The sequence below is a fragment of the Dipodomys merriami genome, unplaced genomic scaffold, assembly GCF_024711535.1.
Source record: "Dipodomys merriami isolate MVZ:Mamm:240054 unplaced genomic scaffold, mDipMer1.0.p SCAF_260, whole genome shotgun sequence".
Taxonomy (NCBI): Eukaryota; Metazoa; Chordata; class Mammalia; order Rodentia; family Heteromyidae; genus Dipodomys; species Dipodomys merriami.
In genome coordinates this window covers 57,501-75,448 of record NW_027204049.1, presented here as the reverse complement: position 1 = coordinate 75,448, position 17,948 = coordinate 57,501, and positions in this window count along the sequence as shown.

Sequence of the window (17,948 nt, the reverse complement as noted above, 5' to 3'; positions counted from 1 at the left end):
GCCTCTGGCTCTGTTTACCCAGTGAAGAAAGCCACTCCTGGGGCTGGCGGCTCAAGCTGGTTGACTTTTCCCTGGGGGAAGCTGAGCCTGGAAGGTCAGGTTAGGTTCCTGTGACCTGCTAAATGACTCTTGTTTTTGTTTTTGTTTTTTTTCCAAGGCCTGATTTGGAGTTAGCTGCTCAGCCAGTCCTTTGTCAGTATCAAAGATGGAGATTTCCAGTAGAGGGAGGGAGGGGTGGCCTTCCCTCCTCTTCTCCCTGAGAAGGAGTGAGGATGTCAGGCTTCTACTCATGCTGGAGTCTTGGTTCCTGTGTCGTCTCTGGTCTGTGAACTGCAGGATGAAGATGTGTGCTCCTTGTCAGTTTTTGCTGGTGTTGAGTAGAATCTGCTGGCCCACCACATCTGGCACCTTTGTACCTGACTATCTGTGTTGCAGGTATCATGGCTACAGCTGCCGCCACCGCCACAGCCCTGGCTACAGGCAAGTACTCAGATCTGTCTCTTTGCCTCAATTTTCTCTCTCTGGCCTAACTCTCTATACCGTGATGGCACACTTGTTTGATTCTCTGGCATAGGACTGTTCACTGGAACATTAAAACTGCTTTGTATGTGAGAGCTTGTTTAGCCTCCAGCTGCTCCTTTGCCATCTTCATGGAACTCATCAGAAAATAACATTTAAAGGCAAGCCCAAGCAGCAAAGTATATGGGACATTTTTTCTGTGCGTGATGAGTTGAATTTGTTCTACTTTACTCAAGGCTAGTGTTCTATTACTCTCAGCTCATCAGTGGGATCACTACCAGCTAATTGGTGGTAAAGAGTTTCATGGAATTTCCTGTGTAGACTGACTTCAAACTGTGATCCTCAGATTTCAGCTTACTGATTCATTCTGTGATTTGCATGAGACTCTTATCTGCAATGAACCACCAAAAAGAAGAAGAAGAAAAAAAAACACCTGGAGGTTGAGCTGTAGCTCCAATGGCGGAAATGAGACAATGATTTCTGGGACAGCACCCACACCTTGCGATCAAGATCCAGAACCAGCACACATAAGAATAAAATAAATAAATGAGAACAAAAATAGAAGAAGAAAAGGGAGAGCCAATTTCAGAGTTGAAAATGAGCAATACTGAGGTAGCTTACACTTGTTATTGTACTTACTCAAGGGTCTCACATCTGAGAATCAATGTTCAAAGCCAGCCAAGGAATGGGAGTGCATGGACTCAACTCTATTAGCCAACTACAGTTTTTTTAAAGCTCCAAATTGTGCTGTGGCTCACTTATTAGAGGGCTAGTATTAAAAGTGTACTGGGTTGGTACTGGGAAGGTGATTCAAGTGGGGAGTGTTTGCATGCATGCATGAGGCCCTGGGTGCAATTCCTCACCAACACATAAGCAGTAAAAGCAAGAAGTGGCACTGTAGCACACATGGTAGGGCTCTAGCTTCAAGCTGAAGAGCTGAGGGAAAGCACCCAGGCCCAGAGTTCAGGCCCCTCGACCAGCAAAAAAAAAAAAAAAAAGGATCTGGGACAATACCTAGGCTCTGATTTATAGCTACAAGCCCAGCATACATATGGAAATAAAAAGTAGAAAATAAAGAAATGTGTAAGAAAATCCAATTAAATTTTCAAAATGAGTCATGAGTTTTTGGATTTTTAGTGTAATCCTAAATACTAAGATACATACAGTGTTATGGTCTCTTATCACCAAGTCACCAGCAAAACAAACAAATATGAAAACAGAAGTGAAGCTGTAATTGGAATTGTAAATCACCAGCCTTGAATGAGAAAGCTAAGAAAACAGTGTCCTGGCCCAGAGATCCAGCCTCAGGGTCACAAAAATGTTAATAAGAAGAGAACCTGGGGCTGGTGACTTATGCCTGTAATTCTAGAACTTCAGGAAGCAGAAATATGGGTATCCACTGTAAAGGCCAACTCAAGCAGGAAAGTCCAAAAGCCATGCTGGTGCTACAACTGTACTACTCCCACAATTTTGGCAGTAATGGGATGTAAGGATCTTAGACTTTCCTGCTCAGCCTGGCTTTGAACCATGATGGTCAGATTTTAGCCTCCTGAAACAGGCCATGCCTTGCATGAGTTCTGGCTCCAGCACCAGCGCACTCACAAAAAATGAAATGAATACATGCAAAGAAGACGTGAAGATAAGAAGAACCAATAACTATGGGCTGCAATGAGCCAATCAGCCCATCACTGGTGGCTCATGACTGTAATTATTGTTACTCAGGAGAGTAAAATCTGGATAATATTTAAGGGCCAGACCAAGTAGGAAAGTCCCTACGACTTGTGTGTGTATGTCTGTGTGTGAGTCCTGTTGCTTGAACTTGTACTGTTTTGCTCAAAGCTCTACTAAGCTCAGCTTTTTAGTGGTTATAATTGGAGATATCATGTACTTTCCTGCCCAGGCTGGCACCAACTTTCATTCTCAGATTTCAGCCTCATAAATCTGGTCTGGGTCTACATTATATTCATTTCTAATTAAACACCAAAACAGAAAAAAATCCTGGAGTTTAGCTGTGGTTCAACTGGCAGAAATGGGAAAAAATTTCTGGAACAGCACCTGACTGGCCCAGGCAGGAGAGTCCAAGAGACTTATATGTCTAATTTGCCAGCAAACATAAGCTACAATTTGTACTTTGGCTCATTCGGTTGAGTGCTAGTCTCAAATAGAAAGTTTGGGTCAGCACCTAAGCTCTGAGTTGAAGTCCTAGACATGCATTGCAAAACAAACAAACCAAAAAAAGAAAAACCCACTAATTTAAAAATGGCGGGAAAAAGAGAAAACTAAGATTTAAAAATGAGCCATGGATTTGGTTCCCGTGTGTAGAGAGCTGCGAGAGGCCGCACCTGGAAGATGGTGCCAGTTTCCGCCCTCCGCCTTCCCGATGGCGAGTGCTCTCATGGTAAACAACTCCTGATATGGCTAAGGCAAAGAATCTGGCTTGCTTCCGCGCACCTGAACCTAATGGTGGTTCCCACGTGGCGTATCAGGGTTGGCTACCCAGCGGGTACTTAAGGCTGTGGGGAATTCTCCCCGGGGTTGGGGTCACAAGATTAAAAAAAAAGGTCCTGAATAAACGGCAGAGAGAAGAGTCCGGTGTCGCGTCTCCTTGCTGGTCGAGGCGGGTAGCGACACGTGGTGGCCCGTACGGGGACTCAGCCATAACCCCAACGAGGACTCAGAACTCTCTGCGGTCAGGGTGGTGCACCGGTAAGTCCCCAGGTAAAAGGGGAATCTGCCACAAGAGCGGGGAGTAAGTTCCCAGGTAAAAGGGGAATCCGCCACAAGAGCGGGGGGATTTTTGCTCTTCTCGGTAGATAGAGAGTGAGAACCCGGGGCTAGTCAATAGAGTAGCCAAAAGTGAAAGTAAAAGTTTGTTTATCAGCTTTAAATGTTTAAAACATGGGCGCTTCTTCTTCGCACCCAATTTTTTTGGCTCTCAATGAGCTACTGCACTCAAAAAAGTTAAAAATAAAGAGTACTTTAGAGAGATTTTTGAATGAATGTGACACCGTTGCCCCATGGTACGCTGTCTCTGGAAGCCTCATGGTGGCCTCTTGGGAGAAACTAGGGAGGGACATAGATTTTGCCTCTGAACAAGGAATGCTTAAGAGCGGATTGAGACCAATATGGAAACTGATAAGAGGCTGTCTCGAGAACCAGCGTTGCAGTGAGGTGGTAGAGAATGGTCAGGCTGCCTTAGAAATGCTGCAGGAAGAAAGATCAGAAAGGGCAGACAGCGAAAAGGAGGAGAGCGGGGGGGGGGGGGGGGTCATACCCTGATTTTGCCGAACTAGAGACCTCTGAGTCTACAGACTCAGAGGAACTACAATCACTCATAGAACAAATAGAAAAAACAAAGATAAGAAAGAGGAGGAAAGGGAAGGAGAGAGAGGACCCAGATAAAGACGAATGCACACCCTCCGTTCACCGCCCCACACCTTCGGCCCCTCCGCTCTATGCGGAGGACCCCAGAAGTGGCAGCCCTGGCTGTTCTTTCAGCCCAGGCATGTGGAAAGCGGTCAGAACCGAGTTACATCTAGCCTGTCCAATATTTCAGGATCCACAGGGACAGCGGTATCATGAACCCTTAAATTTTAAGGTGATAAAAGCTTTAGCTGAGTCTGTGCGGACATATGGAATCACAGCCTCCTTTACTGTAGCCCAGGTGGAGGCCCTAAACAGACATAGCATGACACCCGGTGATTGGAGTGGGCTCGCACGAGCTTGTTTGAGCCCAGGTCAGTATTTAGATTGGAAGGCCTTTTTGATTGAATTTGCTAGTGAAGAGGCTGCGGCCAATCAGGCTGGGGGAAACCCAGCTTGGGACAGAGATATGCTGCTTGGACAGGGGAGATTCGCCAATCAGCAGATAGGCTACCCGGTCCAAGTTTATGAACAAATCAATAAAATTGGCATAAAGGCATGGAAGGCCTTACCAAATAAAGGCGAGGTGAGTGGCAATCTCACCAAAATCCTGCAGGGCTCTATGGAGCCATTTTCGGACTTTGTTGCTTGTATGGTCGAGGCCGCTGGCAGAATTTTTGGTGACCCAGACGCAGCCATGCCATTAATTAAACAGCTTGTTTACGAGCAGTGCACTAAGGAATGCAGAGCCGCCATAACCCCATATAAGAATAGGGGACTAGAAGCATGGATGAAAGTTTGCAGAGAGCTGGGCGGACCACTAACTAATGCTGGATTAGCTGCTGCTGTGGTGCAATTAACCCAGAAGAAAGGAGGAGGCTCAGGTGCGTGCTTTAGATGCGGCAAGATGGGACACATAAAGCGTAATTGCCCTGAAAGAGGAAGTGTGATAGAAACAGGAAAGGGACAACAGCCTAAGCGGCTTGGGCTGTGCCCTAGACGTAAAAGGGGGAAGCACTGGGCAGTTGAATGCCGATCTGTGAAAGACATCAACGGTCGAACCTTAACGCAGGCCCATTCAAAAAACGGGCAGCAGGGCACCCGCCCTCAGGGCCCGCAAATATATGGGGCAGTCGAGAACCAGGACAGGAGCTACTACCCAGAACAGTGGCCGACCTTCCGGCACCCCAAGGACCGCGGAGAGCCACTGTGGGCTCAGCAGGACTGGACCTCCGTGCCACCACCAGACTCGTATTAACTCCCCGAATGGGGGTCCAGTTAGTTGACACAGACTTCCAAGGACCCCTTGAGCCTGGCACAGTGGGATTGTTGATAGGGAGTTCATCTACAATTCTGCGGGGCCTTAAGGTGCATCCTGGTGTGATTGACCCAGACTATACTGGAATTGTAAAGATTATGGTTGAATCTCCTAAAGGAATTTTAGCCATCTCCCCAGGAGATAGAATTGCTCAGCTTTTGATTTTACCCAGTTTACATGACCATTTTGCGGCTCAGCCCAAGCTAAGAGGAAAAGGGGGTTTTGGATCCACGGGAACAGACTTAACATTCCTGTCTCTTGATTTGGACCAAAGACCAGTTCTTGAACTCAATGTTGATAATAAGAAAATTTTGGGCCTTTTGGATACTGGGGCAGACAGGAGCATTATTGCCAGAAAAGATTGGCCATCAGGATAGCCTGTACAAGCGTCCTCCCAAACCTTACAAGGTCTGGGATATGCTAAGGCCCCTGACATGAGTGCGAGACAGCTGCACTGGAGTGATGAAGAAGGACATTCTGGTATAATACAGCCTTATGTGTTAGAGCTCCCGGTTTCCTTATGGGGCAGAGACCTTATGAAAGAAATGGGATTTAAATTAAGTAATGACTATTCCCCTGCATCACAGGACATGATGGTGCGTATGGGTTATCACCCCAGTTTTGGACTAGGTAAATTTCTACGAGGGAACAAGGAGCCTATTAAAGTGTACCAGAGAAACCACAGGCAGGGCTTGGGTTTTTCCTAGGGGCCACTGGGGGAGGGATCCCCATATCCTGGACAACAGAGGAGCCGGTGTGGGTGCCTCAGTGGCCACTTTCCTCTGAAAAATTAACTGCCGCCAGGACATTAGTACAGGAACAGTTAACCCAAGGACACATTAAACCATCAGTATCCCCGTGGAATACACCCATTTTTGTTATTAAAAAGAAGTCTGGAAAATGGCGTTTGTTACACGATTTACGAGCCATCAATAACCAGATGCAAATTATGGGCCCCGTACAACGAGGCCTACCTTTGCTTTCTTCCCTGCCGGCCTTTTGGCCCATTATTGTGATTGATATAAAGGATTGTTTTTTTTCCATTCCCCTACATGATCAAGACAGTGTGAGGTTTGCTTTTACTATTCCCTCCTGCAATCATGAGGAGCCAGATAAAAGATATGAGTGGTAGTTTTGCCTCAGGGGATGGCCAATAGTCCTACTATGTGCCAACTTTATGTGGATGAAACTCTTGCCCCTCTTAGACAAAAATATCCCAAATTAAGATGCATTCATTATATGGATGATATTTTACTAACAGCAAAGAGTAAACATATGCTGGAAAAGGCGTATGTGGATTTGATTGAGATGCTAAAGCACAGAGGACTGTCTATAGCTCCTGAAAAGGTACAGCAGGACCAGGTTATAGATTACTTAGGAGCGAAAATATGTAAAAATTGCGTTACTCCACAAAAGGTAGAGTTGAGAAAAGATAATCTAAAAACCTTAAATGATTTTCAAAAATTGTTAGGAGATATTAATTGGGTTAGAAGCTATTTAAAGCTACCAAATTATGAGTTGAGACCCCTTTATGCTATATTACAAGGAGACTCTGCTTTGGATTCTCCTAGACAGTTAACCAAAGAGGCAAGAGAGACTTTACATAAGATAGAAGAGAGATTACAAAATGCCTGCTTACAGAGAATACAGGAAGACAAGAGTATTACCCTGTGTATACTCCCTACCTTGTCTCAACCTACTGGGTTGTTGTGGCAAGAAGGCCCGTTGTTTTGGATTCACCCGAAAATATCACCGGCCATGTCCATTGAATATTACCCTACTGCTGTGGCTGGTGTTGCACTCTCTGGAATTCAACAATGCTTACAGTATTTTGGAATTGCCCCGTCTATCATTATAGTTCCTTACACCAGCCATCAAGTTCAAACTTTGTGTGCTAAGACTGACAATGGACCTGCGTACACAGGACAACAGTTTGCCTCCTTTTGTCATCAAATGGAGGTGCAACTTATACATGGTTTGCCTTACAATCCCCAAGGCCAAGGCATTGTGGAACGTGCTCACCGCACGATAAAAGAGTGCCTACAAAAACAAAAGGGGAGAATTGGCCATGGCCATACCCCAAAGGAAAGACTTTCTCTTGCTTTATTTACTATTAATTTTTTAAATTTGGATGCTCAGAGTCAATCCGCAGCAGATAGACATAATGAACCTTATGGCCCAGCAAAAGGGATGGTAAAATGGAAGGATGTCTTGACAGGGCTCTGGCGTGGGCCCGATCCCGTACTGACATGGGCACGAGGCTCTGTTTGTGTTTTTCCTCAGGACCAACAAGATCCGGTGTGGGTGCCTGAACGCCTCACTAGAAAAGCCCAGTGTGAAGAGGCACGAGATGCGGGGGGTGATGGTCCTCCTGCTCATCCTTGCAATGGTGCAACCGGGAAGACCTGTACCGAGATGGGGAACCCTGTCTGTGTTCCCGAGACCGATGCCCGTACGACATGATGCATAACTGTTTCCTTGATTACAGCCTCTTCGGGTTCTGGTGCCGTGACTGGTGTTGTGGCAACTGCTACGGGTTGCGGTGGCCAAAGTGTTAAACCTAAATCTTCTATTACTCACAGGCCTACCTCTGTGCGTGTATCCCCCATTTTTGTTCATTGTGAGTATGGAAGAACTTACCTTGTGCATTAACCCAATGCTGGAATGCCTCAAAGTTTAAATATGCTTTAGTTACCTGAATGCCTCGTTGGGTGTCTGTGCCTGAGGATGCTCCTAATGCTATGACCCAATCATCTTAAGGAGAGGGGCTGGGAAGGTAGCTCAGTGGTAGAGCACTTGCCTTGCATGCCTGAGGCCCTGGGTTTGATTCCTCAGCACCACATAAGCAAGAAGAGAAAAAAGCCGGAAGTGGCGCTGTAGCTCAAGTGGTAAGAGTGCTAGCCTTGAGCTGAAGAGCTAAGGGACAGCGCCCAGGCCCAGAGTTCAGGCCCAGGAAAAAACCTATTCAAAAAACGCTGCAAATTTGTCTAAACAGTTGTTTAGTTATCTTTTAGGTAATTGAACTGGGGAGTTCGACAGCCTGATGGAACAGCTCAGGGTTGCCATCGTCATGGTGAACTCGACCCGAGTGGATGCCGGATTGGCGGAGGGGTTATCTTCATGGATCTCCGCTGCTATGATTCATCTCAAGGAGGGGGCGGGTTTGGGAGCCCTGACAGGCCTCCTGGTGTTAGCCTCCTTGGTATGTCTGTGGTGCATTTGCCAAATTAGAGGTTCTCAGCGTCGCAGTGCAGCCATGATTATCCAAGCCTTTACAGTCATTGGAGCAGGTCAGTCCCCCTAAGCGTGGCTTGCCACCCTAAAACAATGAACACAGATTGCAACGCCAAAGTACTGCAGTCGAGAGGCATGAGTTTTGCCCTCGAGGAGAACATGTTTGATTGCACACGGGTTCGATTCGCCTTTTCCCGTCCTTGTGAAAAACGAATCAATGGACAGGCTGAGTCATCCCTAGAGAAGGCGCCCTCTGGGAGAAGGCTTGTATGCAGTCCTTGCAATTGCACAACAGGGATCAGACCTCTGTTCTCATCTGTGTTCTTTAAACAAAAAAGGGGGAACTGTAGAGAGCTGCGAGAGGCCGCACCTGGAAGATGGTGCCGGTTTCCGCCCTCCGCCTTCCCGATGGCGAGTGCTCTCATGGTAAACAACTCCTGATATGGCTAAGGCAAAGAATCTGGCTTGCTTCCGCGCACCTGAACCTAATGGTGGTTCCCACGTGGCGTATCAGGGTGGGCTACCCAGCGGGTACTTAAGGCTGTGGGGAATTCTCCCCGGGGTTGGGGTCACAAGATTAAAAAAAAGGTCCTGAATAAACGGCAGAGAGAAGAGTCCGGTGTCACGTCTCCTTGCTGGTCGAGGCGGTAGTGACACCCGTGTGTATTCCTATCCATTCTAGGTTCAAAGCTAGACTGGGCAGGAAAGTACATGAAACTGTTAACCCCATCTACCCAACCAAAAGCTGGATGTGCCGATATGATTGTAGATGCAAACTACTGTGTTTGGTGCAAAAGCTAATTTAAAAAACTGCTGACCCAGAGTTCAATTCTTAGTGCTAAAAATTGTAGGAGAAGAGAAGAAAGGCCAATTGTAAATTTAAATATAAGCCTGGTGCGTATTGATCATGGCAGTAGTTGATCCATGGGTGCAGAAATATTGAGATCAAGTTTCCAGCCAACCGAAAAAGCAAAGTCCAGGGGACTTTGTGTGTTTATGTGTGAAAGTTTGTGTGTGTGTGTGTGTTTCTGTGTATGTGTGTGTTTCTGTAGTATCTTTTGCTTAGTGCCCTAGCATTCCCAGCTTTTGGGTGTTGAACTGGAGAAAAGAGTGTCATGGACTTTCCTGCCCAGGCTGGCTTTGAAACATGATCCTCAGATTTCAGTCACCTGATTGAGCTGGACGTTGAGCTATGGCTCAAATTGCAGAACTGGGCAAATATTTTCTGGGACTGCACCCAGACCCTCAGTTCAAGCCCCAGGACATGCATAGAAGAAATGAGTAGAAGTAACCAAGGAAGAGCAAGTGACAAAGCCTTAAATGAATCATGCATCGGTGGCTCATACATGTTTTACTAGCTATTCAAGAGCCTGAAATCTGAGGACGATGGTTCATGGCCAGCCCAGGCAGGAGAGTCCATGACTCTTGTCTGTAATTAAATAACACCCACCCAAAAAGTGCCAAAAAGTTATACTGTTTCTCATGTAATAGAGGATATGGTTGAATAAAAACTTCTAGGACAGAATATGAGCCCCAATTTGTAGACCCAGGAATAGCAGCACATGCAAAAAATAAAAAGTAAACAAAGAAGTTAGTGGCAAGCATATATTAATGTTTTAAAATGACACAAGGGTTGTTGGTCCTGTGTATAATCCTAACTACACAAGAGTTCAACATCTGAGGATTGTGGTATCAAGTCAGCCTGGGTAGGAACGTGCTTGAAATGGTTATCCCAGATATCTAGCACAAAGCCCTGAGCCGGACCTGATGTGGTAAAGCAACAGCCTTCAGTTAAAATCTAAGAAACAGTCCTCAGAGGCTGAGGTCAAGCTGCAGGGCAACTAAATATTACAAATAACAAACAATCAATGCAAAGGAGAGTGGAAGAAGAGAGACTGAAATCTGAGGATCAACAATTCAAAGTTAATGCATGCAAGAAAATCCATGAGACGTTCTGTGTATGTGTGCATCTGTGTGCCATCTTGCAGCTTGTGTGTGAGCCTCCTTGAACTTGTGCTATTTTGCACAAGGACAGAGCTCTACCACTCCAAGATTTTCAGTGGTTAATTGGAGGTCACGGTCTCATGAACTTTCCTTCTCAGCCTGGCTTGATTCATGCTAGGCTTTCCTCAGACTCTTATCTCCAATTAATTGTCAAAAAGCAAAAAAAAAAGCCTGGGAATTAAGTTATGGCTCAAGTGGCAGAATTGGGCAATCAGTTTCTGGGACAGCAACCAGGCCATGAGTTCAAGCTCAGGACAATCACAGAAGAATTAAAGAAAAAGAGGCTAGAAGTGCAGAAGGAAGATCCAATGACAAAGGTTTAAATAAATCAAGCATTGGTAGCTCACCAGTGTTCTATCGGCTACTCAGGAGGATGAAATCTGAGGATCAACATTGAAGGCCAGCTCAGGTAGGAGATTCGATGAGACCCTTATATCTCATTTGTCACCAAAAATATGACACTAGCTGTGCTCTGGTTCATGTGGTATATTCCTAGTCTTAAACAGAAAGCTCTTTTACAGCACACAGGCACTGGTGCTGAGGTCCCAGCACAAAAATATACAAAAACAAAGAAAAAAGAGCACAAATTATGAAAGATGAGAGAGAGAGAAAATTATCATTTCAAAATGAGTCATGGGTTGCTGGTTTATCTGTGTATACTGAAGAAGTTGAAATATGAGGATCACAACTCAAAGACAGCCTGGCTAGGAAAGTGATTGAAATCCTTATCTTCAACTACCAAGCAAAAGCTGGAAATGAAGGTGTGATAGTAGTTGTAAAGTACTGAAATTTGGTGAAACGCTGGAAGTAGTTTCCTGGTCCAGAATTCAGCCCAAAGTCGACCAAAAACAAAACTGAAAGAAGAGAAGAAATGACCATTTGAGATTTAAAAAATAAGCCTGGCGCTGGTGGTTCATGTTTATAATTTTAGCTCTCAGGTGGCTGAAGTTTGAAGATAGTATTTGAAGGCCAGTCCAAACAGGAAAGGCCATGAGTTTTTTTTTTTTTCTGTGTGTGCCAACCTAGGACTTGAATTTGTGTAGGAGCTCTACCACTCTCAGAATCTTGGTAGTTGATGAAAAGAATCTCATGAACTTTCCTGCTCAGGTTGACTTCAAACTATGATACTCACATTTCAGCCTCCCGAGTCTTGCTGGGCTTTACATGAGACTCTTATCTCCAAAAGGAAGAAAAATTAAACCTGGCGATTGAGCTGTGCCTTCAATGGCAGAAATGAGAAAATAATTTCTGAAAAAGCACCCAGACCTTGATATTAACTTCAGGGCTAACATACATACAAAGAATAAAATAAATAAATGTGGAGGAGGGTGGGAGAAGAAAGAACCAGTTTCAGAGTTTAAAATGAGTTAGGCGTAGGTGGCACACACCTGTGATAGTAGCTACTCAGGAGGCTCAAATCTGAGGATCACAGTTGAAAGCCAGCCCAGATAGGAGAATTCATATACTCAACTCTAAGTAGCTACTTAAAACCAAATAACATAAAAAAAATAGCCACATTTGTGCGGTGGCTCATGTTTTCATTGCTAGTCTTGAGTAAACACCTCAGGGATAGCACCTGGGCTAATTTGTAGACCCAGGAGCAGCATATTAAAGGAAATAAAAATGCAAATAAAAAGTGTAAGAATGGCAGGAAATATGGATTAGTGCTAGAGTGCTTGCCTAGCATGTTTGAATTCCTGGCTCTGTTTCCTCAGTACCTCATAAATAGAAAAGCCTGAAAGTGGCACTATGGCTCAATAAATAGAGTCCTCACCTTCAGTAAAAGAAGCTCAGGAACAGTGCCCAAGCCCTGATTTCAAGGCTCAAGGTTAGGGAAACAAAGAAAAAAAGGTGTGAGAAAATTCAATTAAAGTTTAAAAATTATCCATGAATATTTGTTTGATATGTTTAGTCCTAGTGATTCAGAAGGATGAAATCTAAAGGTTGTTGTTCGTAGCCAACCTGGGCAGGGAAGTGCCTAAGTATACAACTAATCAGCAAAAAAATCCAGAAATGAGGATGTGCTTGTAGTTGGAAAGCACCAGCCTTGAGGAAAAACCTATGAAATAGTGCCCTGGCTCAGAGATCCAGCCTCAGGATTACAATAAGCGAATTAAGTGATTGGAATTAGAGAACCCTGGAATGTTGGCTCATGTAATTCTAGAAATGCAGGAGACTGAAATATAAGATCCAGTGTAAAGGCAAACCCAGTCAAGAAATTCCAGGAGACTGTTTTCTGTGTGGTGGCCACCCTGCAGGTAGGATTTTTTTGATTGAATGGAAATGAGTTTCATGGACTTTCTTGCTCAGGCTGCTTTCAAACTATGGTGGACAGATTTGAGCCTCGTGTATCAAGCCAGGCCCATTATGAGTTCAAGCTCCAGGACCAACAAACACAAAAATAATTAAATAAATGGAAAGAAGGGTAGAAGAAGAGAAATAAGAGGCAGTACCAGAGGTTTCAATGAACCAATCATTGGTGACTCATATCTGTGATTCTAGCTACTCAAGCTGAAATTTGAGGATATTGTTTAAAGCTCAGCTCAGTTATATGAGTACATAAGATCTCTCTCTCTGTAACTCTCTCTCTTTGTCTCCATCTGTCTCTCTCTCTCTGTGCCAATCCTGGTGTTTGAACTTGTACTATTTTCTTCAAAGGCCTACTTACTTTCAGATTTTTAGTGGTTAATTGAAGAAAAGAGTGTTAAGGACTTTGCTCAATTTTCAGTTTCCTGAATCTAGCTTAGCTCTACATGAGTCTCTTGTCTCCAATTAACTTCCCCCCAAAAGCCAAATGTTATGTTTAGTCCCATATATGCACTGAGACAGCATCTGGGCTGCAAATTTTACTCATAGGACAAGCAAAAATGAAGACAATAAGAAAAGAAGGTGGAAGCAAGCACATATGAAAGTTTTTAAATGACATAAATGTTGCTGGCCATGTGTGTAATCCTTACTATACAAGAGGCTGACTTCTAAGGATTGCAGTGTCAAATCAGGCTGGGCAGGAATATGCTTGAGACTCATCTTCAGCCACACAGCACAAAACCTTGAGCTATGGCTGAGGTTGTAAAAGCACCAGCCTTGAGTGGAAATGGTAAGATACAGGCCCCAGAGTCAGAGGTCAAGCCACAGGACCAATAAAATTTTCAAAGAAGAGAAGATGAAGAGGAGCTGAAATCTGAGGATAATGGTTCCAAAATAGCCCATGCAATAAAGTCCATGAGCCTTTCTCTGTGTGCTGTCCTATGGCTTGAACTTGTGCTATTTTGTACAATGATAGAGCTCCACCACTCCCAGCTTTTCATTGATTAATTAGAGCTTAGAGTCTCATGGACTTTCCTGCCCTGGATGGCTTTGAACCATGATCCTCAGATTTCAAAAAACTGATTCATGCTGGCCTTTGCATAAGACTCATCTCCTATTAGCTACCAAGAATTAAAAAAGAAAATGAGTTGAGCTGTGACTCAAGTGGCAAACTGGGCAATCAATTTCTAGGACAGCACTCAGGGCCTTATTTCAAGCACCAAGACAAAACAAGTATAGCCACAAGTTATATTTTGGCTCATGTGGTAAGCCACTAGTCTTGCAGAAAAAGCTCGGTATTGTATCCATCCCTGATTTGTAGCCCCAGGACTAGCACTTCCTCCTGAGGGGACAAGTTCCAGGGTGGCTTCGAGCCACCACCCTCACAATTCACCTTCCTGAGTAGTTAGGATTATAGGCCTGAGCCATCGGTAGGTACTTAGCACATCTCTTACATTTGGAGGAAGTATATTTGTTAGAAAGGTGGGTTTTAGATATGTCCTTGTAACACTTTAAATTTTTTGTCCTTACTGTCTAATAGTGAATCTAGTTTCTGATGAGAAATTTGTCTTAATATCATTGAAGATGACTTGTGTGTGATGAGTTCTGTCTTTGTACTTTGGGATGTTTTCTGTTTTTGTTTAATTAGAATGTGTCAATTCGTACCTGTGTAATTATGTTAATTGACTTTTTTGATCTGATAGATTCCTGCATAGAAGGGTTCATGCTTTCAATCAAAATTGGGAAGGTATTGGTTTTTATTCCTTCAAATCTCTGTATACATATATGCATTATACATGATATATTCACATTGTATATGTGAATATATATATATGCCTACATGTTTATATTATATATACATTTATATACATATATAGTTTCACATAGCTCCCACTTTTGTGATTGTTTATGGTAGGAAGTTTAGATAGATCTTAGCTACTTCATCAGAGTTAGAGTTTGAAGTTCTCCTCTTTATTTCTTGATAAAAATATGCATTACTCGGCAAGGATATTGAAATAAGTATAAAGCACACATAGCTTCTCTCTCTCTCTTTCTGTCTCTCTCTGTCTCTGTCTGTCTCTCTCTCTCTCTCTCTCATTTCCTGCCTCAGTCAGGTCTCTGATCACAGGGACATTGCTTGTTGGGTTCTTCTAGTGTGCTGTGATCTTCTGCAGTGTCATATTTTGCTTCAAAGGCCACCAGGCTTGCACCTGTAAGAGGAGCTTCTCAAAGGCAGCCTGCATGCGTGCACCTTCCTGCTTCTGTCTTGATGTCAGAGCCTTAGCAGATGCCCCTGTGCCAGGACTGCTGACTGGTGACTGTGCCAGCACAAGCACAGCCTCTTTTTATTACACATCAGAGGTCTGCGTTGGAACCTGGGGGTATTACCTGGTTGGTGGCTAAGCTTGGAGCAAGGCTGGGGGCTGCAGAAGCCTCACTGTGGCCTGACTTCTCGGGCACAACAAATGCTAAGAGTTTCTCTGGGTTCTTTTCAGAACACATGGGCAGATTCAGGAGCAGAATCTGAGATCAGGGGGGCCCCTAAACACAGGGTGGGCAATGGAGCTGGGCAGGGCAGGGCTCTCCAGGTTGGCAGGGGGCAGATGATGAGCTTATATTAGCAGACTGCTGGCTCCAAAAAAAACTAGACTTGCTTGCTATCCAGAAATATCCCTCTAAATCTGGTTGCACCAGAGAGTTCCATGCTGGTGGGAGGAAACTGCTGAAGACCGCAGTAGATGGACCAGGAGTACTTGGTGCTCTTTGTGGGCAATTCAATGCTGGTCTGGCAGGAGGAATCTGAAGTTTCCATAATATTGCAGATCCAGGGAAGCAAGAGCCCAAGCAGACATGAGGCTTGGCTAGCTGCACACTGGGCAGGCTGGTAGGTGAATCCTTGCTGCATGGCTTTGCAGAGTCCCCTGGCCCACCTGCCAGCACAAGAACCTGCCTAGCATCTCCTCAACCATAGAACTTGGAGACAGCAGCTCTCACAACATGGACATGCAGTGTCCATCTGGCTAGACGCTGCTGTGTTCAGTGCAAGTATGGGAGGAGTGGTAGGCCTGCTGGTGGAGGGAGCAGATGCCCTTTCCAAGGCATCTGGGGGAAGAGGAGCCCCTGGAAATGGGCTCATGGTAAGGCTAGTCTGTCCTGTCCAAAGACAACACCTCCAGCTTGTATGACTGTTTGGTTGGGTGAGGGAGTCACCCTTTGGGGGCAGTGATATTAGGAGACAGTGTTGGTGAGATTATCCCAAAATTAAACCAACTTTTGAGCAATCAAAAGAGTAAGTCTTGTTGAACTGCCCATGGCAGGTGGAGTTGAGGTCATGGCTGCTTCTGTCTTGAATGACCCCGAGGCTTTGTCACCAAAAGACATGTGACTGGATGCTGGCATGGAGTCCGATGGTTTTAGGAAATTTATCAGAGAGCTCCACTTGGCTTGTAAGTCACTCAATAGTGCTAACACTGGGTGCAGAGTTTGGGCTTTAGAGCTAGGCATCACAAATTGATCTTTTTTTTAATTTTAGTTTTTTTATTGTGAAAATAGTGTACAGAGGGGTTACAATTACATGGGCAAGACAGTGAGTACATTTCTAATCAAGCATTGTAGCCTCCTCCTTTGTTTACCCTTCCCATCCCTTCCCATCCTCCCTCCCCCTCCACCAACCCTCCCCCCAAGTTGTAAAGTTCATTTTTGACATGACAACTTGTACTTCTCATGGTTGAAATAGGTCCAACTGTATCCTTATATAAACGACTTGTTTTTGATCTTTTTGAAGGGCTGCGGACACCATCTGGAAGCTGTTGGACATTTAGGAAGTGTGAGTACATCATGAGATAAGTGTGGGACTCTGAGCTTCATCCATTGTTTGCAATAGGGCTGAGCCCTTCAACCCATATTGTCCTGGGGCCCTCAGGGTGTGGGCTGGTTTCTGGCAGTGAGAAAAGTTTAATTTGTCCTCTATTCTCTGAGCCTCACTAGGAAGTTGTATTATTGGCAGGGATGATTCTGTCATTGGGAGGTCTGTGTGTTCTCTGAGTAAGGGAATCTACAGATCTCAGAGCACATCTAGACTTTCTCTCTGAATATTTAGTTTCTGTAAAAGACTGGTCTCTGAAAGGCCTAAGTGTTTAAGGTTTCAGATGCTTTATAGGTTTCCAGACACATCCAGGGCTTGTTCTTTTTTTATCTTTCAATGATAGCTCTAATTTCCTCCTTTAGTCATGGTCTATTGACCCCTTTTACTCTGGCATAAATGAGGGAAGACAGGCAGGGCTGTTGTGTTGCTAAGAAAAGCAGACAGGGCTGCCTTGTTGCTGAGAAAAAGCAGGCAGGCCTGTCTTGTTACATAGTTTCATTTTATTACCTGATGTTGGTAAATAAAACCTCCAGATTGGACTTCAGGAGCTGCCCATGATCATTGTTCCATTCCTTTCCCCTGCTCTTACCATATTGCCTTTCTATTTAAATTCATTTTTACTTTTAATTTTTGTCAGAAACAAAGAGGCAATTAAAAATCTATATGTAATGTTAATTTTTATTCTTGAATTACTAAAATACATGAAGAACATGTCAATTAAAGCAGCATAAAATGACAGATGGCGTGAGCTTGATGACTGTCCCTCTACTCTGTCTCTCTTGCTCTACATTGGGTGACCACTGCGACTAAATAGTAATGTATCCCTGCATCTAAACTAAATGTGCACAAAGAACAGGCTATTAAAAAGAGACTTGCACACAGCTATCCAAGTCCCTCAAACTTCTATCTTAGTAGGAGGCCAAATTTCCATTCACACCATGTAGATTCAAACATCTACACTCAGGGTCACAGACCTGAACCAAGTCTGTGGTGGAACCAGGACTGAAGGTGGTAACTTATTGTTCACTAAGGGAGAAGTCTGAAATAGCTAAAAATCTGCCCTTTGCCTTTGCCACTAAGTCACAGTATCAGATATGAGGACCAAGGAGTTACACAGGTCTGTTAGTGGTTACTAGACTGGGTTTTAAATTTTGTAATTCCAAGTTTCTTTTCAGATCAAATATTGGGCCTGCACAACAGCAGCCCATGAGGAAGTGATGTCCAGAACTTGTGCGAGTGTCTCAGACTATTTGAATTTGTTTTTACTGAATTGTCTTTTTGCCTACAATCCACACCTATGGCAAAATAGAGGCTTTCTTACAGCTAGATGACTGAAGG